A 26,221-nucleotide genomic window follows, 5' to 3' on the forward strand; every position below is an offset into this window, starting at 1 on the left:
GACTCCAGCACATGGAGCAGAGGTTTGATTTTGTGGAGAGTTTAAATTAAACTGTAGCTGGGAGGAAACATTCTGTTAGTTTGGGATGCTGCTTCCTGCCTTTCTGTCAGTACCAGGCACTGATAAGGCTCTGGATTCTACTGCAGAGCCAGCACAAACAGCTTATTTTGTATTAAATTATTTGATTAGTGGCAGATGGGTGTGTCAAGGTCACAGACAGTCCTCATCTCCTGTGTGTAGGTCAGAGAGGGCAGGACAGGAGCAGCCCTGTACCAGAAATTATCACAGCATGAGCTTGGGCACTGGCAGAGGAGCACTCCAGGGCTGCTTCCATGGCTTCTCCTTCCCAAAGCAACCAGAGAGCATTCAGCAGAGCAGCCCACACGGCTGTGCCACCCTCCCTTTGTGTCCCCACATCCCCACACTGTCCCCAGCCCACCATGGCTGTGTCTCCCTCCCTTTGTGTCCCCACATCCCCACACTGTCCCCAGCCCACCATGGCTGTGCCACCCTCCCCTTGTGTCCCCACATCCCCACACTGTCCCAGCCCACCATGGCTGTGTCTCCCTCCCTTTGTGTCCCCACATCCCCACACTGTCCCCAGCCCACCATGGCTGTGTCTCCCTCCCTTTGTGTCCCCACATCCCCACACTGTCCCCACTCCACCATGGCTGTGTCTCCCTCCCTTTTTGCTCCCACACTGTCCCCATCCCATCTCTCTTGTGTGACCTGGCAATTCTCCCCTCTCTGGGTAGCACCCAGGCCTGTTCTGTGGCAGGATTACAAAGAGGGCACTTTGGAAACTTCTCTCACGTGTTGCACCATCACTGCTTGGGTTTGTTTTTTTTTTCCCCATACAAAGACTCAATTTCTCTGGTGCCCATGGAGGGGCTGTCTGGACCCAGACCTGTGAGCAGTGACCTCCAGCAGCCAGGCCAGATTTCCCCTGGAGCCAGAGCCAGGCTGTGAAGGACAATCACAGCACAGGCAGCGTGGCTGGACAAAAGAAGGAGGAACCTGGAAGGTTGGTAGAGCTCCTCATGGACCCAGAGCTCTGGCTGGGATGCTGGCCTGGGGAGCAGGATTTACTCCAAGCTGAGTCAGGATTTTCTTCAGGAATCTTTGGCTGTGCCTTGAGGACGATCAAAGGTGGCAGGAGGGCTTTGGCTTTGGATGGCTTGTTACAGCAATGCTAAAAATACAAGATATTTGCCCAGTTCATAAGTGCTGTGAAAATAGCTTTAATGTGGTAATTCATCATTTAAGAGTGTATCAATTAATGCAAACTCTGGTGTATTTATAACTTGTGAACATAGTGTACCAGTGAGGAGAAGTCGATTCGTTATTTTGAGTTTGTTGAGAAGATATTTGGATGTTATTTTTTCGTGCTGCTGTTTTTACTATGAATATGTGTGGTATTTAGAGCTCCAGGTACTATACAGGTCAGATTTGAAATTGTGTACATTTTATGGGGGTTTTTATATACGTAAAAAATTCAGCCCTCTCACCTACAAATAAAGCTTTGTGGGTTTATGGGTGTTCTCAAGACACTGATTTAAGATCTCTTATTTTTGAGTATGAAAGGGAACCACTTGCAAAAGTGGGAAATAGTGTTGAGATTATTAATATCTAGAGGAAAATGCTGATTGAAGAAAGACATTTTCAAATCAGACTAATGCTTTAGAGCAGCGGCAGAACTGTGAACCTGGCAGAAAGAGACATAAGCATTTCTATAGCTACAGCATTTTTCAATTCTAATGAAGAAAAAGAGGCTTCTCTTTATTTCTGTAATGGTATCTAAACTGGTTCGTTGGAATTAGCTCCATCCACATGTGTTTTGTTTAGATTTATATGCATCAGGTCTAATAGAACCACAATCAATCTGAGTTATGAGGCTCAGTGCTCGCATTACCGAGATTCATGTGCCGAAGTCGGCTCCTAAAACATCAGAGAGGGAAAATACCTGGGAAATGCGGATTTCTGGGACTTGAGTGCCCTCTACTGAAACCGTCCCGGCTCCGGCCCTTCGCTGTGACACCCGCAGCTCGATTGACGGCTTGCTAAATGGAATTGAAGCCTGCGGATCGCAGATCCACGATGAAGCATCCCTCCTTTCCTCCCTCCCTCCCTCCCCGGTCTCACCCCACGCTCTGGTTAATCCTGGCTCCTGCAGCTGTGCCACAGCAGATTTCCTGGTTTTGATGGCAAGTTTAGATACTGAAAGGAGGATCCCTTTGGGTGTGAAAGGAAAATTCATCCACAAACACCAGAGGTTTATGGCCAAAAAGGTGACAGAGGAGTCCTGGAACTTTATTCCAATCAAGGCAGAGGCCATGGGGCATCCCCTGGGGTCTCTCAGATTTTTAGAGGACGCAGCCTCCCCTTTTATCCCAATTTCCCAGCTGCATTTCCCTTCTCTCTTTCCCCATTGCTGAGGTACTTGAGCGGTTCAGACTCCCCAGAACACCTGATCCCAAAGATTCCCCTCTAATGTACAACCCTCCCTTTTAATTTTTAATTCTTGTGGAATTTAGGGGTTTTCCTTCCCATTGTTTCTTTCACCTTTCAATGCCCAATTTCATTTATCACCAAACCTACAGTTTATTTGTAAAATCAAATCTCTTTTTCCATTCACCAATCAGTGGAATCCTTTCCATGGTTCCTTTTATCTGCCAGTGCTGCTTTTACCTCCCAGCAGACCCAGAGCTGGTTTGGAAAGACAAATCCCTCATTGCTCTCGGATGTAACCATCCAGGAGCTGTGCTGGCACTGAGGAATGCTGAGCTGGGCACGGCAGTGCTGCAGGAGGAGTTTGGGTCTGCTCGGTGCCTCTTCTGGGAGAGGTTTTAACTCTGTGCCTCTGTGCCTCTTTTGGGAGAGGCTTTAACTCTGTGCCTCTTTTAAGAGAGCTTTTAACTCTGTGCCTCTGTGCCTCTTTTGGGAGAGGTTTTAACTCTGTGCCTCTTTTAAGAGAGGTTTTAACTCTGTGCCTCTTTTAAGAGAGGTTTTAACTCTGTGCCTCTTTTAAGAGAGGTTTTAACTCCGTACCTTGGTGCCTCTTTTGGGAGAGGCTTCAACTCTGCCTCGGTGCCTCTTTTAGGAGAGGATTTAACTCTCTGCCTCTTTTGGGAGAGGCTTTAACTCTCTGCCTCTTCTGGGAGAAGCTTTAACTCTGTGCCTCTTTTAAGAGAGGTTTTAACTCTGTACCTTGGTGCCTCTTCTGGGAGAGGCTTCAACTCTGTGCCTCGGTGCCCCTTTTAAGAGAGGTTTTAACTCTGTGCCTCTTTTAAGAGAGCTTTTAACTCTGTGCCTCTTTTAAGAGAGGTTTTAACTCTATGCCTCTTTTAAGAGAGGTTTTAACTCTGTGCCTCTGTGCCTCTTTTGGGAGAGGTTTTAACTCCGTACCTTGGTGCCTCTTCTGGGAGAGGCTTCAACTCTGCCTCGGTGCCTCTTTTAGGAGAGGTTTTAATTCTCTGCCTCTTTTAGGAGAGGCTTTAACTCTCTGCCTCTTCTGGGAGAGGTTTTAACTCTGTGCCTCTTTTGGGAGAGGTTTTAACTCCGTACCTCAGTGTCTCTTTTAGGAGAGGCTTTAACTCTGTGCCTCTTTTAGGAGAGGCTTCAACACCGTGCCTCAATGCCTCTTCTGGTCCAGGCTTTAACTCCATGCCTCGGTGCCTCTTTTAGGAGAGGTTTTAACTCCGTGCCTCTTTTGGGAGAGGCTTTAACTCCGTGCCAGCAGCCAGGATGAGGTGATGCTGCCGCCCACGCTCCAGCAGCTCCTGCAAAAGCAAACCCCAGCTCATCTGCCTTTCCCCCCGCCCCAAACTCACTGCGATTTGTGTTACATTTGGCTTGTTGTGGGGCGGAGGGAAGAGGGAAAATTCCCACTTCCTACTCGGCGTTCCATCTGGAAGGGAGAGGCATTGTGTTTGTTTCTGAGCAGGGTTTGTGTGCTTGGGATGGAGGCAGGTGGGGCTGGGGCAGAGGGAAGTGCTGCCAGCTCCTGTGTTGTGCTGCTGGGGTGGTTTTCTGTAGCCCCACATTTCCCTCCACAGAGAAAAGCAATGCACAATTCTTCCCAAGAACATTTCTGGGTTTTGCATTCTCTGAACCTCAGAGAAAGGAAAAACAATTCTCATCATTTGTTTGTGCAGAAGTAGAAGGCAATATGGAGATTGTTTACCCAAAGTCATGAGTTGGGGTGCAGTTCTGTGCAGTTGTGTGCAGGGTTGAATGCTTGGCAGATTCAGTTTAGATGTAATGTAATATAGTATAAGAAAGTAATTAATTTGCCATATATCTATCTATCTATCTATCTATCTATCTATCTATCTATCTATATCTATTTATATAAATCTCGACATCAATGGAGTCCTCCTCATCATTTCTCTCCACAGAGAAAAGCAAGGCACAATTCTTCCCAAGAACATTTCTGGGTTTTGCATTCTCTGAACCTCAGAGGAAGAAAACACAGTTCTGATCATTTGCTTGTGCAGAAGTAGAATGCAATGTGGAGATTGTTTACCCAAAGTCATGAGCTGGGGTGCAGTTCTGTGCAGTTGTGTGCAGGGTTGAGTGCTTGGCAGATTCAGTTTAGATGTAATGTAATATAGTATAATAAAGTAATTAATTTGCCATTTATATATATATATCTCTATATATATATCTATATATATCTCGACATCAATGGAGTCCTCCTCATCATTTCTTTCCACAGAGAAAAGCAAGACACAATTCTTCCCAAGAATATTTCTGGGTTTCGCATTCTCTGAACCTCAGAGAAAGGAAAAACATTTCTCATCATTTGCTGTGCCCGTGTTTGTGCAGAAGTAGAATGCAATGTGGAGATTGTTCACCCAAAGTCACGACTTGGGGTGCAGTTCTGTGCAGTTGTGTGCAGGGTTGAGTGCTTGGCAGATTCAGTTTAGACGTAATGTAATAAAATAAAGTAATTAATTCACCTTCTCTCTCTATATATATCTATCTATATATATAGTTATATAGATATATCTATATCAATGGAGTCCTCCTCATCATTCTGTCCCCTCGCTGAGGTTCCCTGCAAACGCTACAGTTTCCCATTTAGGTTTTTATCAGGTTTATTCCCAATCAATTCCCGCGGTGAAGGTGAAGGTGTGGCTGCTCTGCCCGGGGCAGGCAGTGCGGGGTTCCTCAGCCTGTGCGGTGCTCACAGAATTGTTGCTTCGCTACACTGCATATATTTGTGTTGGAACACGCCGCGGTATAATAGCTGGTTTGAAATGTATCCAGCTCTGCTGAATACATTATTGTGAAAGTCAGGAGAACGCGCTGGGAGAACGCGAGCTCCTGTCAGACCCGGAGCAGCGACGCCCCGCAGGAGCCGGGAGGGTGGGAAGGGGCTGGGAGCAGGCGCTGCCCTCCCTCCCTGGCTGGGCTGGGATCAGAGCCCTGCGTGCTGCCCGAGCAGATCAAAGGCTCTCGGTGCTCTCTGATGCGGGTGGCATCACCCCCGCCGGCAAACCCACCCTGCAGGAGCAGGAGCAGCCTTCCTTCCTTCCTTCCTTCCTTCCTTCCTTCCTTCCTTCCTTCCTTCCTTCCTTCCTTCCTTCCTTCCTTCCTTCCTTCCTTCCTTCCTTCCTTCCTTCCTTCCTTCCTTCCTTCCTTCCTTCCTTCCTTCCTTCCTTCCTTCCTTCCTTCCTTCCTTCCTTCCTTCCTTCCTTCCTTCCTTCCTTCCTTCCTTGTTTCCTTCCTTCCTTCCTTCCTTGTTTCCTTGTTTCCTTGTTTCCTTCCTTCCTTGTTTCCTTCCTTGTTTCCTTGTTTCCTTCCTTCCTTGTTTCCTTCCTTCCTTGTTTCCTTCCTTCCTTGTTTCCTTCCTTTTTTCCTTCCTTGTTTCCTTCCTTGTTTCCTTCCTTCCTTCCTTCCTTCCTTCCTTCCTTGTTTCCTTCCTTGTTTCCTTCCTTGTTTCCTTCCTTCCTTCCTTGTTTCCTTCCTTCCTTGTTTCCTTCCTTGTTTCCTTCCTTGTTTCCTTCCTTCCTTGTTTCCTTCCTTGTTTCCTTCCTTGTTTCCTTCCTTCTTTCCTTCCTTGTTTCCTTCCTTCCTTGTTTCCTTCCTTGTTTCCTTGTTTCCTTCCTTGTTTCCTTGTTTCCTTCCTTGTTTCCTTCCTTGTTTCCTTGTTTCCTTCCTTGTTTCCTTGTTTCCTTCCTTGTTTCCTTCCTTGTTTCCTTCCTTCCTTCCTTGTTTCCTTGTTTCCTTGTTTCCTTCCTTCCTTCTTTTCTTCTTTCCTTCTTTCCTCCCTCCCTTCCTGCCGTGCTATTTGCAGCACCAATTTCTGCTGTTGCCCCTTCCCAGCCAAGCAGCACTGGGGGTGAGACAAGGGCTGTGCTGGGGGTGCACACTGACCCTTCCAACAATGGCCACAGAGGTTTCCCAGACCTTCCTGCCTGGAGCTGGCGTAGCTGAGGCTAATGGAGCCTCTTTGAATGAGACAGTAACAAAGGGAGTGAATCTTGTTGTTATTTTGAATCAGTTTTGCTGCAGTTTGCTCTGTCCCAGGGTGCCCTGCAGGCTCAGAGTGTCAAACACACACCTGGCACAGACACAGTGGGGCCTCTGCACCAGGGATGCCAGACCTGGCAGGGCACAGTGGGGCTCTGGCACCACACAAAGGGAGTGAATCTTGTTATTTTGAATCAGTTTTGCTGCAGTTTGCCCTGTCCCAGGGTGCCCTACAGGCTCAGAGTGTCACACACCTGACACAGACACAGTGGGGTCTCTGCACCAGGGATGCCAGACCCTGATGATCTGGCTGCTCCCACCTGGCAGAGACAGAGGGGCTGTGGCACCACACAAAGGGAGTGAATCTTGTTATTTTGAATCAGTTTTGCTGCAGTTTGCCCTGTCCCAGGGTGCCCTGCAGGGTCTCTGCGCCAGGGATGCCAGACCTGGCCGGGCACAGTGGGGCTGTGGCACCCTTGGGTGGCATGGGGAGCTGGGAGTTTTGGAGATGGTTCAGCCACCCTGGCTCTGCCACAGGGGCAGCTCCACCCCTGCCAGCTCTTGCATGGACCCTGTGCAGCCCAACACGCCCTGGGCACCCCTGGCAGGGCCCCTTTGCTGAGCCTTTGAGGGCATCCTGGTGCCCCGGGAGTCTGGACCAGACACTTCCCAATGGACAGAGCCAGCCCAGGAAGGTGAACAAGGGAGGATGCAGAGACCTGCATGGCCTTTCTGGATGTGATGTGGAGGCTGTGAGCAGGGACAGAGCTGTCCTGGCACCTGAGAGGTGACAGATCCCTGGGGCTTGTGGAATGGAGCCACGTGCTGCCCGGCTGATTGGCAGCCCTGTGCAGCAGCAGCTGAATTTGTGCAATTGCAGCGTGTCAAACGGGCTGAAAAGGGCAACAGGGAGCAAATGACTAAGTAAGACCAGTTCAAATTATTGTCTTTATCACCCCCTGTGCTCATATCTGACAGAAGAAGCTGTTTTGGCCAGTTGGTTCCATCAAGGTCTCCTGTTTCAGGGCTGCAAGATGATCTCTTTGAACTAGCTGAGTGAAAATATATATTTGTGTCAGACAGCCTTTGCATGTGTTTTTCATCCTCTTTCTGCAGAGGTAGGAAATCATCTTTTTTTCCTTTTTTTTTTTTTTCCCTTAAAAAAAAAAAAAAGTCCTCTATCTTTAGGATTGGTGGGAGAAGCCATTTGCAACTGATGGGTGTAAATTATGCCTGCTTAGTCAGACAAGAAAATTAGAGACTGCAGCATTAGCCTCTGCTCACTATTATCTTTGCATGGAACCAGTTTACAAAGAGACTTGGTATGCTCCATGGCATTCTGCTCCACTCTCACGTGACCTGTTTGTGACCTGCCAGCCCCAGCACGTGCCCATTGTACAGACCCAGCTCCTTTTTCCTCCTGAACAAAGGTACCAACTGGCACAGCAGAAGGTTGGGCACCTGCCAGCCTGGGAGTGCACAGGGCTCTTTGCTCCCCACATGGCTAATTACCCATGCAAAGATTGGGAATGAGTTGTTAATACCTTTTTTTTTTTTCCCTTTTCCTTCTACACATGCAAAGGGCAAGAAAAGATCATGTTATTTCAAATGCCTGATAAATTCCACTTCAGTGGAATTAGGCTGGGAATTAATTTGGCCAGCTGCAGCCAGTTGTTTTGCCCAATCCCTGCAAATTCCGGCCCATTTCCAATTCACAGCAAATTTCTTGGTTGTTCCAGCATGTCCAGGGGAAGTTTAAATGTTGGGTGAGAAGCTGTGGGTGGATCTGGCTGTACCCACTGGGAACAAAATCTGGCCTGATGTGTGGGGACAAGGGGATCCCTGCCCTGGGAAGGGAGAGGGGGGCTGGAGGGAGCAGGGGGTGCTGCCCACAGGAGATGCTGTGGAATGTTAAATGAGGAGTGTTAAATGTGTGCAGGCAAAAATTATCTGCCTGCCAGAGGAAAATGAGCTGACCCTGAGCTACGGAGGGATCCCACCTTTGGGCAGGGCTGTGAGAGGGCACAGGGGGTGCCATGTCCTGCCCATGAGCTGGCTCAGGGGCTGGGATGATCCTTGTGCTCACCTGGCACCTCTCAGCCAAATTGCTGCCTGCAACCACCCCAAGCATCTCCCCCAGTTTCAGCCTCAAACCCCAGTCTCTGTAGGAATTGCAGAGCTCACTTTTCCCCATGTCCTGCCTGGATAATTAAACAGCAATTCCCAGTGTCCTGCCTGTTCCTGGCTCTGTCCCTGCTTCCTGCTGCAGTGGGCAGTGCCAAGCCCAGCACCTGCAGCTCTGATGGGCTGTAGGGCTGGGGGCAGTATCTGGCAAAAACCACCCTCAGATACAAATGTTTAGTTTTTCAAGGCTTGTTTGTGTCCAGTGAAAGCAGGGAGGGAGAACCTCTCCATCAGCCACCACCACCAGCTCCTCCCTCCCAGCTCGGATCATGGGATCTGAGGAGCTGTCCTGGATTGCCAAGTCAATTGTATTCTGTTTGCCATCTGTATGGCAGTTGTCTTCTGTTCATTGGGCCTGATCTCTTCCACACCCACTCCTCCCTCCAGGGAGACACCTGCTGATAACAGCTCTGGAATGTCCCTGCATGGCTGATAAGAACTACAGCATCCCATTGGCAGATGGGAGCCCAGAGGGAGGAGCCAAGCATTCCTACCCGGATAGAATCTGGAGATTCTGGAACACCAGCACGGCTTCTGCACTGCATTGCCCAGAGGAACAGCAGCTGCCTCTTGCCCTGGATCTGCAGAGGCAGAGACTGCACCTTTCTCCAGGATCCCTGCTCCAGCAGAACCAGCCCTGGCACTGCAGGAGGGCTGAGCCACAATTCCAATGGTTCTGCTGCCAACAGCCTGACCCACAGGGTGTCAGGCTGGGTTCTGACTCTGGCACTGTTGCTTTAGTTCACTGCATTCTTTATTTTATCTTTTTTTTTCCTTTCCCTATTAAAGAACTGTTATTCCTGCTCCCATATTTTTTGTCTGAGAGCCCCTTAATTTAAAATTTACAGCAATTTGGAGGGAAGGGGTTTGCATTTTCCATTTCAAGAGAAGCTCCTGCCTTCCTTAGCAGACACCTGTCTTTCCAAACCAAGAGAAGACCCTCTGGAGCAGGGATTTCCAGTGGCCTTGTTTAAAGCTGCTGCAAGACACCTCCTAAAGCAGACCATTGTATCAGTTCAATCCCTTTTATTCCCAGTTGCCAGTGTCTGGGTTAATTTTGGCACTTTTCAGCTTAGCAAGCAATGAACGGGTTCAGGTTCTTTCCTTTGGGAAGGAGATTGTGCAGCATGTGGGGATTTGTAGATTGAAAGGGGAGTGTGGGAGGCTTCCAGTGTGTATTACCATTCACAGGAAGAAAGAAATACTGCTTTTTATATATTTTTTTTTAATCTGATGTTTATTTGGCATTTTAACGGTGGTAAGAAAACAGAGAAAATTTAATTTCAAGAGATGGGAAAACAAACCGGGTTTTTAAAAATGTGCTGCACTCTGGTTTTCCAAATCCCAGCAGTGATGCTGGGCATGGCTGCTGCTGCTGGGAGACACCTTTCCCTCCAGCACTGGCTGGTGCCACTGAGCACCTTGGGCAGCTGCTGCCATCCCCGTGGAGGAGGATCGAAGATGATGTGCCCCAGGCCAAGCTGTGGGTGGCTTTTTTTTGGAAACCTTTTCCAGACGGTTCCTTATGGCAGTGCAGCAGATGCAGGGCTCCAAGATCCCCCTGCAGAAGCTCTGGAGGTGCCTCATACAGGACATTTTCTTCTCGTGGCTGTAAATTGGAGCTAAATCCCTTAATTTAATTTTGCTGCTGTTTCTGTGTGTTGTTTCTGCTCGGTGATGAGGCAGGAGAATAATACATTTAAGCAGCTCTTAGCACGAGCAAAATGAAGCTGAAGTGGCTTTATTTTACACAGTGTACACAAAATCTTCACTAGATTGTATCTGTGCACAGTCCTCCATGGTGGGAGCGTGACTTGCATATTGAAACTTGGTGTGAAAATCCCTTGGAAAAATAACGAGCCTCCCTTCCTTGTTTATTTCCATAATTTTTCCATGGGAAGCGTTTGCTTTTTCCAAATGTAAAGGAAAAGCCAGAACTGTGTCCAGTAAGCATTTGATATTTAAAGTATTTGTACACAGAGAAGCACTCTGTGTTGGCTTTTTACAGTATAAAACAAAACAAAAAAATGCATAATTTTGCATAACTATTTTTGGTTTATAAACATTCCCTGGGGGGAAGGGAGAGTAAGGTCTTGGCAAAATTATGTGTTCTGCACAATTTTAATTTTATATTTTTCATCCCCAAAGCCTTTAATTGTATCCAAGGCTCAGCTGGGGGTGGGATGCCCACTCTGCCCAGGATGGGGGGGAGGCTGATGCTGGACTGGGCTGAGTGGCTGTTTTCTAATAAATGAAAGGCAAAACCACACGTAATAGATCCGTTAGCACTTATTTCTGCATCCCACCAGGGGAGTCAGATGCCTTTCTGCACTGACTGGAAGCAAATATATCTCTTTCCAGGAAAGCCATCACAATCCTCATGTAATATTTCAGTGAGCCCCAGCCTGAAAGTGGGGGCGAGCAAAATATCCCAGCTCTGCCCTCCTGGGGCTGAGGCACTTCCAGTGGGCAGATGTGGCCTGGAGAGAGGCAATTACACACCCTCGTGTAGCAGTTTAAAGGTCAAGTACAGAGTAGTTGGACTAGAGATTAAATATAAAGATACCCGTTTATGAATTGGGAAAAGAGAAGGAAAAACCCTGCGAGTAGATTAAAGTCTTGCAGGACTGACTAATAAATCAGCGGCTGGCGGAGCGTGGCAGCCTCAGCTGCCACTCTGAAGTGACTGAGGATGAGTTTAATAAGGCTTTGCACTTCAGAGGCTAAATGCAGAGCAGGCAGAGGGAGAGCAGCACACCCAAGGGCTCAGGGTGGTGGAGAGGGACCCAGAAGGGGAAGAGGAGTCTTGGCTGGGGGGCCCCAGGGCTCTCCATGATACCTCAGGATTTTAGCTTTTATATTTTCCATATATCTGTAGTCCTGTAATTCTTTAGTGTATAACTCTAAACTCCACACACAGTGGGAGCTGCTGCTTTCCCATTTTGGGCAGACACAACAATTCCTCTCCAGGCCTGGAGAGTGTGTATTACTATTCAGTGGAAGAAAGAAATGCTGCTTTAAATTTTTTTTTAAATATGTTTTTTATTTGGCATTTTAATGGTGGTAGGAAAACAGAGAAAATGAATTTCAACAGATGGAAAACAAACCAGGTTTTTAAAAATGAGCAGAGCTCACTGCCTCAGGCCCTGAGAGATGGAAACAAAAGTGAGTTGGGGGGAGCAAACTTGGGGTCAATGACTTCATTAGCTGAAACTGTAATTGGAAGATGAACCCCCAATATGCAAATGGCCCAAAATTATAAAAGTGTGAAAACCTGTGACCCATTGTCCATTTTGGGTGCAGCCCCTGGGGGGTTTTGACTGCCCTAAATGTCCCTGAAATCCCTTCAATAAATAGAACTGCTTTTTATTGCCTTTAATTTTGTCTGGCCTCTGTTTTTAGGTTGTCCCAAAAAGGCACCACCATCATGTAGGCTCAGCCCTTCCCATTGTTCCTTTTATCTCTCAGTGCTGTTTTTCTCTACCAGCAGACCCAGAGCTGGTTTGTAAAGACAAATCCCTCGTTCCTCTCACCCTGGTGGGAGAGGGACCTCACAGGGCAGGTGCAGTGGCACGAGGTGAGGCAGGAATTCACTCCAGCAGCAGCCCCTTGCTTTCCCTGAGTGCTCACTCCCAACCAGGCAGGTTTAATGGCCCAAGGTGAGGCAGGAATTCACTCCAGCAGCAGCCCCTTGCTTTCCCTGAGTGCTCACTCCCAACCAGGCAGGTTTAATGGCCCAAGGTGAGGCAGGAATTCACTCCAGCAGCAGCCCCTTGCTTTCCCTGAGTGCTCACTCCCAACCAGGCAGGTTCAATGGCCCAAGGTGAGGCAGGAATCCACTCCAGCAGCAGCCCCTTGCTTTCCCTGAGTGCTCACTCCCAACCAGGCAGGTTCAATGACCCGAGGTGAGGTAGGAATCCACTCCAGCAGCAGCCCCTTGCTTTCCCTGAGTGCTCACTCCCAACCAGGCAGCCTCGAGGGCCAGCAGCCTGCAGGATTGATTGCTGGCTCAGGCAGTGAGCAGCTCGAGGTGAAGTCAAGGGTGATCAGCCTCAGCCAGACAGTCAGCTCCCAGGAGATGCTGTGTGCCAAGGGGACCTCTGGCTATAAATTGCTTTGGATGTTTGAATATAGACCTCTTGTAAACCCAGGCACTGCACAGGACACTTGTGTCCTCGCTCTGCCATCACACTCTCAATCACTGCCTGTTATTCAAGGTCATAAGAGCCTGTAGTGATCCAGAATTAAATCAAATTTGTTTGTCTGCTGTATTTTTTTTTTGTCTTGTCTTTGCACACAGTTTGCACATATCCCTGTTCCCAGGTAAGAGCCCTGTGCAATGCCAAACAGGCTGGTCTGCACTGGGGACAGGCTTGGGAAGCACATCTTACCCCTGTCAGGAAAATTAATCCACAAACTTCAGAGGTTTATGTCCAAAAAGGAGAAAGAAGAGTCCTTTATTGGAATTGGAGCTTTCCCAGTTTTCTGAAGGCTCTGCAGTTGTGTCCTGTGGGGAGCTCCCAGGTCCAGCTCAGTGCTGATGCATCAGGCTCCTCCTGAGCAGCCACAACTGGATTATTTCTGCAGGGTGCTCTCAGAATCTGCTCCAAGAGGGAGCATGGTGCTGAGAGCCTCTGGCAAGCAAAGCACTCAGGCCCCCATTAAAAACAGCAGAACAAGTTTAATCTCTGGATGGCAGGGAAGTTTGCATCGTCAGCAGGGTTTGATCCAAGTTTTCAAGGCAAAATTGAAATCGTTCTTCACCAGGCTCAACACATTGATCTTTAGAAGAGAGCACTTGTAAATAAGCTCCTTGAGACTGTGTCACCCTCTTTCTCCTCCAAAGCCACTCCTCAGTGGCAGTGAGAAGGGCAATCCCTGAGGATGCTCCAAAAGCAAGAACGAGGATAAGCAGAAATGGCTTCAGGGAATTTCTCTCTCTCGTTCCTTCTCCAGCCCACCACTGCATGCACACATCACATGCTCCAGATCACAAGCCATTAATAAGGAAAAGCACTGATGCCCATTTCCCCTCTCCCAAAAGAAGGGCTGAGTTACTTTCCTAAGCAGTTCATCCTCTCTGCTGTCAGAGCAGGCTCAGGGCAGGACTCACTGCACACCCGTGGGTCTTCTGTGGGTGCCAGGGTGACAAAAAGTGCATTCCTTGGGTTCTGCTGCAGGAGCTTTCTCCCCCACCACCCCTGCTCTTCCTCTCCTTAGGGCCATGGTTTTCCATGTCCTCCTTGGTGAGGAATCCTTCAGGCTCCCTGGAACTTGCAGAAATCTCCTTGTTCGTGCTGCTGCTGGCTGAGGCTCCTCTCAGTGCACAGGTGCCTGCAGGCAGCCCCCAGGGCTCTGCTCATCCTCCCTTATCCACATCAAGAATTTATTTTTTCCACCTGGCAAAGCACAGAGGCCAAGGCACCACCTCCCACTTTTTGGCAATTATTGGAAATTACGAAGCACTTAAGCAAAGCCCCCTCTGTCAAAGTTCCCCTCTATCTTGTCCAAGCCACCACCTCTTGTTCTCCAAATCTCATCTCTTTTTGTGCACCCCAAAAAAAGGAGGAAGCCCAGCCCATGGGAGGCACATCCCTGGGGTGCTGTGCTGCAAATCAGAGGCAATGGAAGGGATGCATTCTCCTGCCTTTGGGCATGGTGCTGTGGGAGCTGGATGCAGGTTCAAATTCCCTCAGTGCTGATCCCATCCCATCCCATCCCCTCTCTGGGCTGCTTCAGTCCAGCCTCTGGGGCACAATGAATGATCCTCTTAGGATCCATCAGATGTTTTTAGGAATATTTTCAGTTGAGAGGAGAAGCAGCTAATGTTAGACTTGCTCTAAGCATGAGATTTCCCTGGCAGGGCTGGATATATTTAGGGCATCTGAATGCCAGAGAATTATGAAGTGCTTTTGGGTTTTTTTTTCCTCCTCACAAAATGAAACACAGTGATCCCTTTCAGCATCTTGTGAATTGCACTCGAAAAATGGCAAAGTTTCCTGTTTGGAGACTTAAGTCTTTTATTTTTTAATTATCTCCTGGTAAACCTTGAGATTTCTCAAGGTTGAAATAGCTGGGGGTGTGTGGGGCTCCCCTGCACAGTGTGACTGGTGTGACTGGTGTGACTGGTGCCACCACAGTCTGCTGGAGTAACATTGCCTCTTGTGGGATGTGATGGTGCAAAATGCTGAGCACTTCAGATCTGATCTTCAAGTATCTTTGACTTCTCTAAGCTGATTCATTAGTGTCAAGTTAAGAACATGTTTAAATGATTTGCAGAATTGAGCCCAGCCAATGTGATTTGCAAATTAGATACATTTCCACGGGTCTTTTTCCTTAGACTTATTGGATTTTAAATGGGTTTGAAGGGATTCTGTGACAGTTGCTGTGACCTACTTCAGAGCAGAGGCTGGTGAGTCTATCCCATAGCTCTGTGCTGACTGACAGTGTTCTCTCTAAATTCTGACCTGGCCATTTAAATGTAATTTTCCTGTTAGGGGGGAAAAAATAATCAGGGTGTAAATGGGGCAAAATCACAGGAAAAGCATCTTTTAAGAGTGGCAGGTATCAAACCTTCTTCAGGACATGTTTTACCCTGAAGGAGGAGGATTTTCCCTCTCCCTCCCTCCTCATCTTATGTGGACAAATCTGCCTGACCAGGGACAGAGCCAGGACTGTGCTGACCAAGCATCTCAGTGGTGACACATAGCATTTGATTGCATGCTGTTCCAAAATAATTATTCCAAATTTCCTGTTGGTCCAGAAGGGCTGGCTGAGGTGGACTGGGGGTTGGACGATGCTCCTGCTGGGGAAAACAACTCTAATTTATTTTCTTCCAAGCAAAGCTGTGTCTGTGCTGAAAGTGAAAATGGCCATGATGCATTTTTCAGAGAGAGTCTCAGTGGAAGATGCAGCAATGCCAGTGTGGGAGAGGCCACACAGCTCCCACTGGGGCTGGGATGGTTCTGGGCACACTGGGCTCCCCAGGAAGGGGAAAAGGAGTTTTTTGAGCTGGGTTGGCATCAGGGTTGTGGGTGCTCTGAGGCTGTGGGTGCTGCCCTGTGCAGCCCCTAATTTGTGGTGTCAGGGGTGCTGGGATGGGGCCCAAGGCAGAGCCTGATCCAACCTGGCCAGCACCGGAGCCTCAGTGGCTCTGCCAGGACACAGGGCCAGGAGAACCTCTGGTGGTTCTGGAAACCCAGGGCACACAGGGAATATTTCTGTGTCTGCTCTGGGGTGCCCTGACCCCCAGGGCAGCACTGACTTTGGCCCTCATTCATGGAGAAAGTTTCCCAGACTTCAAGATAGACCAGAATCCACAAAAGTGTGAAATAGATTATAGAGAGCAGTGCAGGTGTTATCACCTGGTGAGAAATTGAGGGTTTGGGATTTTCAGTATGTTGTGGATGGCAGCAAGATGGAGGGCACAGGGTGCTGTCCTGGGTTTCTGCTTCATGCTGCTTCTTCCTCCTTCTTCTCCATGGGTTTGGGTGGCATTTTGTAATTGGGCAGAAAAGTCCCCATTGGGGGCTCTTTGGGATCAGTTATTGGGTTAAAAGGGAAATAATCCAGGTGTCAGTTCTTCATTGGACAGTTTAGTCTTCAAAGACCTTGTACCAAGAGATTGTTGGCCATTTTGTGATGCTTTTCCAGCACGCTGAACCTGGTGTGGACAGCGTGCAAAACTCTAGACAAGATAACAACGAACCAGTCTCAGAATCTCTGCTGGTCAGAGTAACTCTGAGATACGTACAAGTCTCTTTTTCCTAGCCCAGAAGTCAAAGAAGGAGTCAGGATTCTTCTGTTCTGCTTTTCAAGGTTGTTTATTTTTCCTTATCAATAACATTCTTTCTCTGACCCACCGTAGGTCGGGTTGAGGCACACTGGTGTTATCATTTTATACTAAAAACTATGTGTACAATATTTACAATAACTTCCCAATACCTATCACCTATGATAGACAGTGAGCTTCTACTCTAAACCAATCCTAAAGTGCCAACATCACAGCAGAAGATGGAGGCCAAGAAGAAGAAGGAGAAAGGCTGGACATGCCCAGATTCCTCCATCTTGCCCCCGGAACCCCCATTCTGAAAACCCCAAAATTCTACATTTTCACCCTGTGATAAATTCCCTATCCTTCTACTTGAACTTTCTTGACTTGTAATTCTTCATATAAAGGTGGTAATTTGTTCCATGGGTCCAAATCAAAGTCACAGGGGTCTTGGGCTGTGTGCCAAGGTCAGGGCTTGAGCCATCCAAGACAGCCAGAGGGACGTTTTGGCTTCTGACAAACCAGAACCTAAAGAGCAAAAAGATGCAGTGTGTCTCTCTTTCCTGACACAAAACCACTCCAGGAGGGTCTCCCCCAACAGGGGAGGGCCCAGCCAGAATCCCCAGAAGTTGGGGAATCAGCAAGAGGAACCCAACAGGTGGTTCTGGAAACCTTGAGGAGAAAGGAGCTGTGGGTCTGGTGAAGCACAGGCAGGAGGGGAGAGAGAACAATGCATTGTTTGGAAATGAAATGAAGTCATCTTTAATGAGGCACTTCAAAAATAGCTTTGTCACTTTTACTCACAAAGGGAAGTCATTGTGGTGAAATTACCTGCTCATCTCGTGCTGGCTTCCCACCACGCTGTGCCTCCAGTGGAAAGGGACTCAAAAAGCTCTGTTTTGTTTGGTTTTGTTTTGTTTTGTTTTTTTTTCTTGGAAAGCCAATGCTGTGTGGGGGTGTGTTTGTAATCAATGGGGGCTGGTAGCTAATGGATTCAAAAAGTTTAGAAGCCAGCAACAAACTGAAGGCATTAATAACTGTTGCTTTCAAGTCAATGGGATTGATTAGCAAATTCCCTTTATTTCTGAATGATCATTGCAGAAAAGTGGAGAGCAAACCAATAGTGAGAGATGTACCTGCAAGCAATAACACATGATTGCAGGCTGGGCTGCAGAGCCTGGGCTGGTGACACAACAGATCATTCATAATTGTCAGCCAAATTACCCAGCTGGTATTGAGCTTTAAAAAATGAACCATAAGAAGAATTTCATATTGATTTTTGTTTCGTTAGAAACAATATAAGGCTGCCTTAAAGAACTGAGAACAGACAGCAATTGATTCTCTTTCCTTTTGAGCAAATTCTGGTAGAATTTTATATTGGTTATTAATGGAGGATTTATGAATGCTTTTCCTCTCTCTTTCACATCTCTGTTGCTGTAGGAGAGATTTGAAGGAACAGGACCTGCACTAGAACTTGGGGAAAATTGGTGCCATAGGACACAAAGTGCCTTGAAAGTGGATATTTCACTGATCTTGTAGAGAAGGGTGAAAAATTAAATCCAGAGTCCAATAGAAAGCTTCCAGGCCAGAGACTACTGAATCCTGGCAGGTAGGCAGGAGGGGCTGCTGCCAGCTCTGCAGTTCATTTCTGCTTCTCTGCCAAATATTGGGATTATCACCAGTTCCTCCTCACTGCCCTTCCTCTGCTGCAAAGGTGCTGCCATTAAACCATTTATTTATGAAATATTAGGCCTGTATTTGCAAACAGACAGTTCAGATGTCTGGTTCCTAAATGACTGTTAGGCTTTAAGGTGAAAATGCCCTTTCTGTGACTCTTAGGTGTTGGTTTCATGGGCGTTTGTGAGTCCTCAGCAGACCAGGGCTCCTTCCCAAGGCAGACAGAGGCATTCCCTCCCCAGAACCAAAAAAGTTCTGTCACTGCATCCACAGTGTGTGTGGGATTAAGCTCCCCTGCTTTCTTCCATTTGCTCTTCCATTCCCCCACAATAAATACACAGCCCCTCATCCATGAAGGTTACACATCCATCCTTCCTCCTCGGAGGCACAGGCAAAGCCTGTAAGACCTAATGTTATTTAAGGTCCTCCTTACATGAAAATGAGATGTAATCACCCTTCACAGGTGAGGTATTCTGAGGGGATTCATTCCACATAATTCTGCATTAAGCTGGCTCAGTGAGGATGTTTTGTGCTGGCTGTGAGGAGGGGGAGGCTGGGTGGGGTCTGGCCAGGTGGGCTGAGCCAGGTACCTGTGGCTGAGCATTTTCCCTTTGTGAGCTTCCTGCAGTGAGGCTGGGGAGCCATGCACAGCACTGGTGTTTGAGATAAACCAAACCAAAGCAACCAGTTAGCTTAGAGTCACGCTGAAAGTGTTTCTGTTTTTCCTTTAAAATACTCCTCTGCTGCCAATGGCAATATGATGTGAAACCAGATATTATTTTTCTTCTGCTGGCATCACCTGGAGGGTGATGTGGCTCTGTTTGAGGGCAGCCACTTGCATCTGCCATTGTGCTGGCTATCAAAAACATTTTTTTGGGCCAGGATGGTCATCACCTGGTGCCATGTCCACAGCCAGTCCTTGGCAGGGTCTGGTTGGGGTGTCAGATTCCAGATCTAAAATAACATCTGTGTGTTTCTGATTTCCTGGAATACCAGATGTGCTTCAGCTCAGCCCTTGGAGCATCAGCTTCTGCAAGAGCTGGTTTGTAGGGGCTGGTTATTCACACCCTCCTGTTAATGGTGAAGATTTAAAACTGCCAAAATTAATCACAGGATCAACATTACTCACAAACACATCAAGGCCTGAAGCTGCTGCAAGCTGGTCAGATTTACACAGATCATATGGCTAAATAATTGGAGTTGAGCAGATTAGTGTGTTATGCATCTGATGAAATGATCCCTGAATGTGCCACGGCCTCATGCCAGGGCATTATGAGAGGTGGAAAATCCGTGTTTGCTGCCAGTGACATTCAAGTGACAATGAAAGCTGTTGCATTTACAGACGCTAAAAACCGAAAAATTAAAGATGTAAGGCTCTTATCAGGAGCCCAGGAAGAAAAGACATATCAGGAAAAATACAAATCTCATATTTTTGTGCATTTGTGCAATGTTTTTGGCTCTAGGAAGCGCATGTGTGAGCTGGAGCAGCCTGTGTGGGGGACAGGACTGAGACCATGGCAGCAGCAAGGCTCTGCTCACCATCTCAGGCTGGTGCAGATGTGCTGATGTTCCCGTGGTTATCGTGGCTCTGGCATCTCCACAGATCCAGAGATGCACACAGCATCAGCACAGAAATCTATTAGCATAAATTACTGACAAATTCACCTCAAAAGCCAAGCCCCAGCTCCACGATTAAAAATAGTGACAGAACTTCAAAGGGGCAATAGGCATGATTTATTTTTAAGATAATGTGAATAATTTCAAGTACCAAAGGAAATGCTTATGCTGCTTTCTGTAGTGTTCTGCATAATCTGCTGTGTCCAGCTAAGATTAGATAAAAGTCAACGCAGGATCTTTTTTCCCTTCCACATTAACTCTTTGATTTTATCCAGAGATGAGCTTGCAGAGCTTCACATGCAGGTTGTTCTGGGCCCTGCTGGCAGATAAAACTTTTGAGGGTTTTTATTCTTTAGTTTTTTGTTGTTTGGTTTTTTTCCTGCCTGTGATGCTCGTGGCTGTCCCTGTGTGAGCTCTGGGGGTTGGGAGAGGCACAGGATGGTTTGGGTTGGAAGGGACTGGAGGGATCATCCAGTCACAGTGATGATGCCCTGGAGTGGCTCCCTAGAACAGAGTCAGGAGAATAAAGTGGGGATTTTCTTAAAGGCCTTCAATAGATACACCTTGGGCAGCCAAAGCTTCCCAGAGGCTGCACCCAAAAGGACCCAGACTATTGTATTTGGGGTGCCCCTGGATGAAGGCAGGAATGATGAATCTGACTTCGTGTTCTCAGAAGGTTAATTTATTATTTTATGATACTATATTATATTAAAGAAAACTGAACTATCTATACTAAAAAATACAGAAAGGATACTTACTCAATGCTAAGATAACAATAAAAACTTGTGACTCTCTCCAGAGTCCCAGCACAGCTGGGCCCTGATTGGCCAAAGAGTGAAAACAACTCCCAGCAGAATCCAATGGAACAATCACCTGTGGGTAAACAATCTCCAAACACATTCCATGTGAGCAAAATACAGGAGAAGCAAATGAGATAAGAATTGTTTTCCTTTTTCTCTGAGGCTTCTCAGCTTCCCAGGAGAAAAATCCTGGGTGAAGGGGTTTTCCAGAGAATGTGAATGCTACAAACAACAGGTCATGAGGTTTTCAGACAGAAATAAGTTTGGTTACACATCAGGGGTTAATCCTCCAATTACAGCCTCAGGTAATGATGTCACATACCTCCAGTTCCCCCCCACCCCCCAATTCACTTTTCTTTATCCTTTTTGGGGCCTGAGTCTGTAGGGTGTCCTTGGATCTCAGGCCTGGAGGAATTGTTCTGTTTGACAAAACGTGAAGACAGTAGCTAACACTTCATGTGGGCTTTAGAGTTATGCACCAATGCAGTAAGGATTTAAAAAATATAAAGGCAAATCTCTTAAGGCATCAACAGGCCCCAGCCATGTCTGTGGCAAGTGGGGTGTGTGGTCACATCCCTGCTGGCCACATCCAGCTTCACCCTTCCTGGCTGTTTTCATCCAAATCTTTTTATTTACTCACACTGGGTGCAAGTGAGCCTTCCACACAACCATCAGCAGAGCTCACTTGCAGTGTGCCAGGCATCTTTAAAAGTCCATTTTGTTTCATCAGGCCTTTAATTCTTTGCAAATTACCCAGGCTCAAAAGGGAGTGAATGCTTCTGTAAAACTGACATGATCTGGCGTCTCTTTTCCTGCACTTAATCTACTTTTGGTTCTAATATCATGGCCTTCTTTCTTGTTTCAGGAGCTCCTGGAACACACTGGTGAGCCTGTTCCCACATCAGAAACCTCCTCCAGGCTACAGTAACTGTGCAACATTGGGACAGCACTAATTAATTTCAAGTTTCTCCAGGATGGGCTCCAGTGATGATGAACTGGGCTCTACCTGCACTCTGGTTTTATCCACCAATTTTGTTTTATCCCATTTTTATGGCAGAATTCTTCAAAACAAAGCAAAAAGAACTTTCAGGACCAATCAAACCCCAGCCAAGAGCATTCTCTTGCCCCTCAGCCATGCAGGCAGCCCAGCCTCTCCCAGAGTGAGCCCTTCTCATCCTTCCACTCTTTCTCTTCCCTGTTGTTAGTGGCAGCAGAGGGAGGATCGATGCCTTTGGTGTCAGGGCATGACAATAGCTGTGTGTTCTGGCCATGATATTGACAGCTCTGCTGCTTTTCTTGTGTTGTCTCTGCTTCATTTGTGAAAAGTACCACAATTATCCCCTGGTAGTCATTTCGGGAATGGCAACAGCTTGAAAAGAAAGCACAATGGGTACACCTGATTGAAAGAAAACACTTTAAATATTGAACAATTTTTTCTAAATGGTTCAATATTCCCAGTTTTGTTCAATTTTCTATCTGCCTCAGCACTTAGCATGTGCACAACTGTTTTGTATGAGCCTTAACAATGGACATTTTACATCGAGGGCATTCAGAACAGCAAAAATGCAGAAAGGTATCCTCATCCTCCCCACCCCTTCTCACTGCTCTGCATCTCTCCTTCCATGTGCTCTCAGGCAATTACTAAACCCTTAAATCTGCCTTTCCCCCCCATCCATGCAGTTCTGCCCAGCCTAATTGTCAGTCTGTCTTTCATTAAGCCAACTGCAGACTTTTGATCTACTCCTTTGGAAGAGCTTTTGTGCTCAGCATTTGAACGAACCAGTCCCCTGTTTACAAGATTTACATCAAAATAAGGTTTCTGGAAAAGAAAATGCAGCTTAGCAAAATAAAAAATTGTGCAAAGCCCCGAGAGAACTAATTCATCTGCATCTCAGCAATAATAATAATAACAATAAAAAATAGCATGAGACAGGCTGGCTTGGCAGTGTGGAGCTGCAGTAGGGATGGGGTGTTGTCTGTTCTCCAATTTTCGGGTGCTTGTTGAAAGAGCTGCAAGTCTGTGGGATCAAGGTGCTGCACCTCTGTGCCTCCTTTTATTTGGCAAATGAGTCTGATAGCAGCTCTGTGGGCTCTGTACTCAGCTAACTCCCAAGAGCTCTGAGCTGGAGCTGAGCTTGGGCAGGGGTTCCCAGCCCTGCTCTGGGACAACTCTGCTCCCTGGGGATGTGCTCAGCTCTGGAGTGAGGGGGACTTCCTTGTGCCCTTGCTCTAGACATGCACCCTGTCACTTAGGGAAAAATCAATTTAGGAGCTGACAAAAGCCGAGGGAAACTGCAGCAGTTAATTAATAGCCCTGTGTCTCGCACAGTTGGCTCCAACAGCAGACTCCGGTGTCGGAGCTAATTGGGAAGTCAGGCCAGATCCTATCCTACAGACCAAGTTCATGTTAATAAGTGATTTCTGTATTCAAGGGTAGTTTTTATTCAATTTCTAGTACTTTATTTTGGCTAGCAAGTCAAATATTCTTGAAGTATCAAAACAATCTTTGTAGATGTGGAAGAGGAGCGTGGCGATGTCGTTAAAACCCAGCCCAGCTCGAGCTGGATGCTGGCAAAACAACTTCAAAAGTATCCCAGTTACTCCAGGGGGAAGGCAACTGTGTTCTCTCAGGATGAAAGGATCCACAGGAGAATAGTTTAAAGGGATCCTGCCTGGAACCAGCCCTGGAATCTGAGGGTGGATTTTACCCCTGTAAGGGCTGGGGGTACCCCCTGAGGTCACACAGACCTGGGAAGGAGAGGGGGAGCAGCAATATTCTGTGCAGAGGATTTGCATTTGGTGTTCACCCACGTGGAGCTGTGAAACAGAGGGAAATGTTTGTTTTCAGAGCATGGAGGGCTTTGGTACTGGATGCTATGGAGGACCATGGATGGGAAGGGAGGGCATGGGGGATGTCCTTGGGTGGCAGAAAATCAGGAAATTCCTGACACTTTACCAGAGCTGGAAGTACAGAGTGGGAAATGTCACTCTGCACATACATACTTTTAGTTTTTCTCCATACATCCACTTCTGCTGTTGTTGCAAGCAGGAATGACAGGACTCAGTTTACCTCAATCTTTAATTATTATTTTTTTTTTAGTTAAAGTTGTGAAAATGTTACTAATGATGAGAGACAAGGAAATGCTGGAGGAGTCTATGGAGAGTCCTTGTTACATCATTCAAAGCTATGTGCCTCAGGGTTTGACAGAGCAGCCAACAAGTAGAACAAAAAAATTAATTTTGTATCAGTTATGGAGGCTGGGATTCTCTGCATTCCCTCCTTGCTTTGGGATTTATGTTTGGTTTTCTTCCTGGGTTGTCCCTTGGATTTAAGGAATAGCAGGGCTGTTATTTGGTGGCTTTTCTTGTCCCAGTAGAGAAAAGGAATGTCAGACAGGTTAATTCAACAGTCCTATGGGATGAGACTCTTCACTGAAAAACTGTTAAGGAATTTGGGCTTAAATTTCCTCATCTGGTAACATTCCTGTATCCTTACAGAGCTCAGCAGGTACCTCTGGGATCCCTCTCCTGCACCAGCTGCAGACAAACGTGTCTAATCTTGGGGTTAAGGCATTAAAAGGAGGTCAGGATGGAGAGTGTTGCAGGTCAACAAAACCTTTGTTTATGAGGCAGTGGAGGAAAGCCCCAGAGGTGAGAGAAGCCAGTGTAGAATCTACATTTTCCCCAACATTTCTCTTGCCACTGTAAAACCTTGTTCACATCAGCCACGAACAGTTGTGCAGTCCTGCCAGAAGGTCACTGTGCAGTGAATGTGCAACACAAACTATTTCTGCATATTAACAACAAAAAAAAAAAAAGAGAGAGAGAGAGATTTTTCTTTTTTGCATGCAATTTTTAAGAAGCAGAGAGCAAAGAGCCATAAAGTTTCCTTTTATAGATGGAGGAGACAGCAGCGGAATGCGCTAAAGGGAGCGAGGAAAACCCAAGGTGACACATAATTTTAGTGATAATAAGCAGTGGCAAAACTCCTCTTGTTAAAGACCTAAGGCAAAACTGTGCAGAGTGTGTGAATTCTGGAGCTGGGAACCACAGGGAGGGAAGGGAGACGGGGTGAGACACCTTGAGCAGGATTCAAAGAGCCAGGCTTTAATTTTAGGGGTGAAGGATTTGAATATCTCTGCTGAGCAATGAATGAATAATGCCTGTCACAGTGGGATGAGCTGTTCTGCTCCTCAGGTTCACACAAAGGGAATTCTCTGGGTGAGGTGAGGGCTGGGCTGGGCTGTAGCCCCTGGCACGAGGTTGTGCAGCTCATGGCCCCTGAGCATCCCTGCTCCTCCTCACAGCCTGTGTGAGCCACTGGAGGCAATTTCAGTGTTGGAAAGGCTGGCAGGGAGCTGCTGGCTGTGCCTGTAGCATTGAAGGGGCCAGTCCTGCTCAGGTGCTGCTTTTTGGGTCCAGACAGAGACAGATCTTGAGGGGCCAGTCCAGCCAAATTATCCTCCAGGCTTCAGGAGACAGAACCTGCCACCTCTCATCCTAAAACCCTGCAGCCTTGCATGAGGGGAGAAGCTGGGTCAGAATTGGAGCTGACAGGTAGAAGGCATTCAGGGGAGCTGTTTTCTTTAGCAGGTGACCAGCTAGCAGGTCTGTGTCCCACCTCAGCCTCGTTTGGCAGAAATGCCCATTGAAACCTCAGCTGTAGGGCAGGAAGAGACAGAATTTCTTTGTTTTTACAGGCTTAGGGGGGAAGCATTCATAATTCCCACTTTGTGCTCAGCTCCAGCACACGGGGGTGCAGTCCCTGGGGCTGGGGGCTGTTGGTGGAGTGGGGGTCAGGTAATCCCCCCCTGGGGGCACAGAGCCCTGGCTGCTTTGTGCTGCAGTCCTCACCAGTTTCCCTTCACTCACTGTAAATTCTCCTGACTGAACGTTTCCAGAGGGACCAGGGCTCCTTCCACAGGGCTCTCTGCAGATGCTGATTCCTGGTGGCAGCTCTGTCTGCAGATAATTGCCCAACACCTATCTTGGCAGCACTTCCTAGAGAAGAATTAATAAACCCTAATAAGGCACTTAGAGAGTCTTGCAGCTCTGCTGGCTGCCTGTTTGCAGCAGGATATCGAGTGTCTGCTCCTCCCAGGGCTGCTGGGGCCTCCCTGAGCTGCTCCTCTGGCCATGGCACTCCTGGAGCTGCCCTGGGAGCAGCTGCTGCAGGGGTGGCCCACAGCAGGGTTTGCCAGTGAGCTCCAGGTGTGTTTGTTAGATCCACTTGGATGGAAAATAGACCTAAGGGCCCTGTGTGGCTGCTGCATAGGGAGGAATTTGCAGTTTTGCCATCTCTGTGCCTGTTCTGCTGTTGAGTGGTCCTGAGACAGCGCAGGATGTTGTGCTGAGCTTTGGGTGATGATTCCAAATCTGGTTCATTTCTGTTTGGTGCATTAGTGCACAGGAACTCACAGTGCCCTTCAGCAGAGGCAGGAGGATGTTTGTGATGCCTGTAAAAACTCACCTGCACAGAAATCACCATCTCTAATGTGTGAGATGGGTGCTTGAGCACCAAACAGCTGCTCCCAGGCTCTGCCTGTGGCTGTTTCCTCCCTGGAGCTCTGTGCACAGGCAGGGAGAGGGGCTGTGCTCAGCCCTCAGTCCCATCAGAGTGATCCTCGTTCAGCCCTGTGGCTGCAGAGGAACTGGGGACGATGCCTTGGAGTGGCTCCCTAGAGCAGGGGCTAGC

This window comes from Agelaius phoeniceus, chromosome 22, assembly GCF_051311805.1.
Source record: "Agelaius phoeniceus isolate bAgePho1 chromosome 22, bAgePho1.hap1, whole genome shotgun sequence".
Lineage (NCBI taxonomy): Eukaryota > Metazoa > Chordata > Aves > Passeriformes > Icteridae > Agelaius > Agelaius phoeniceus.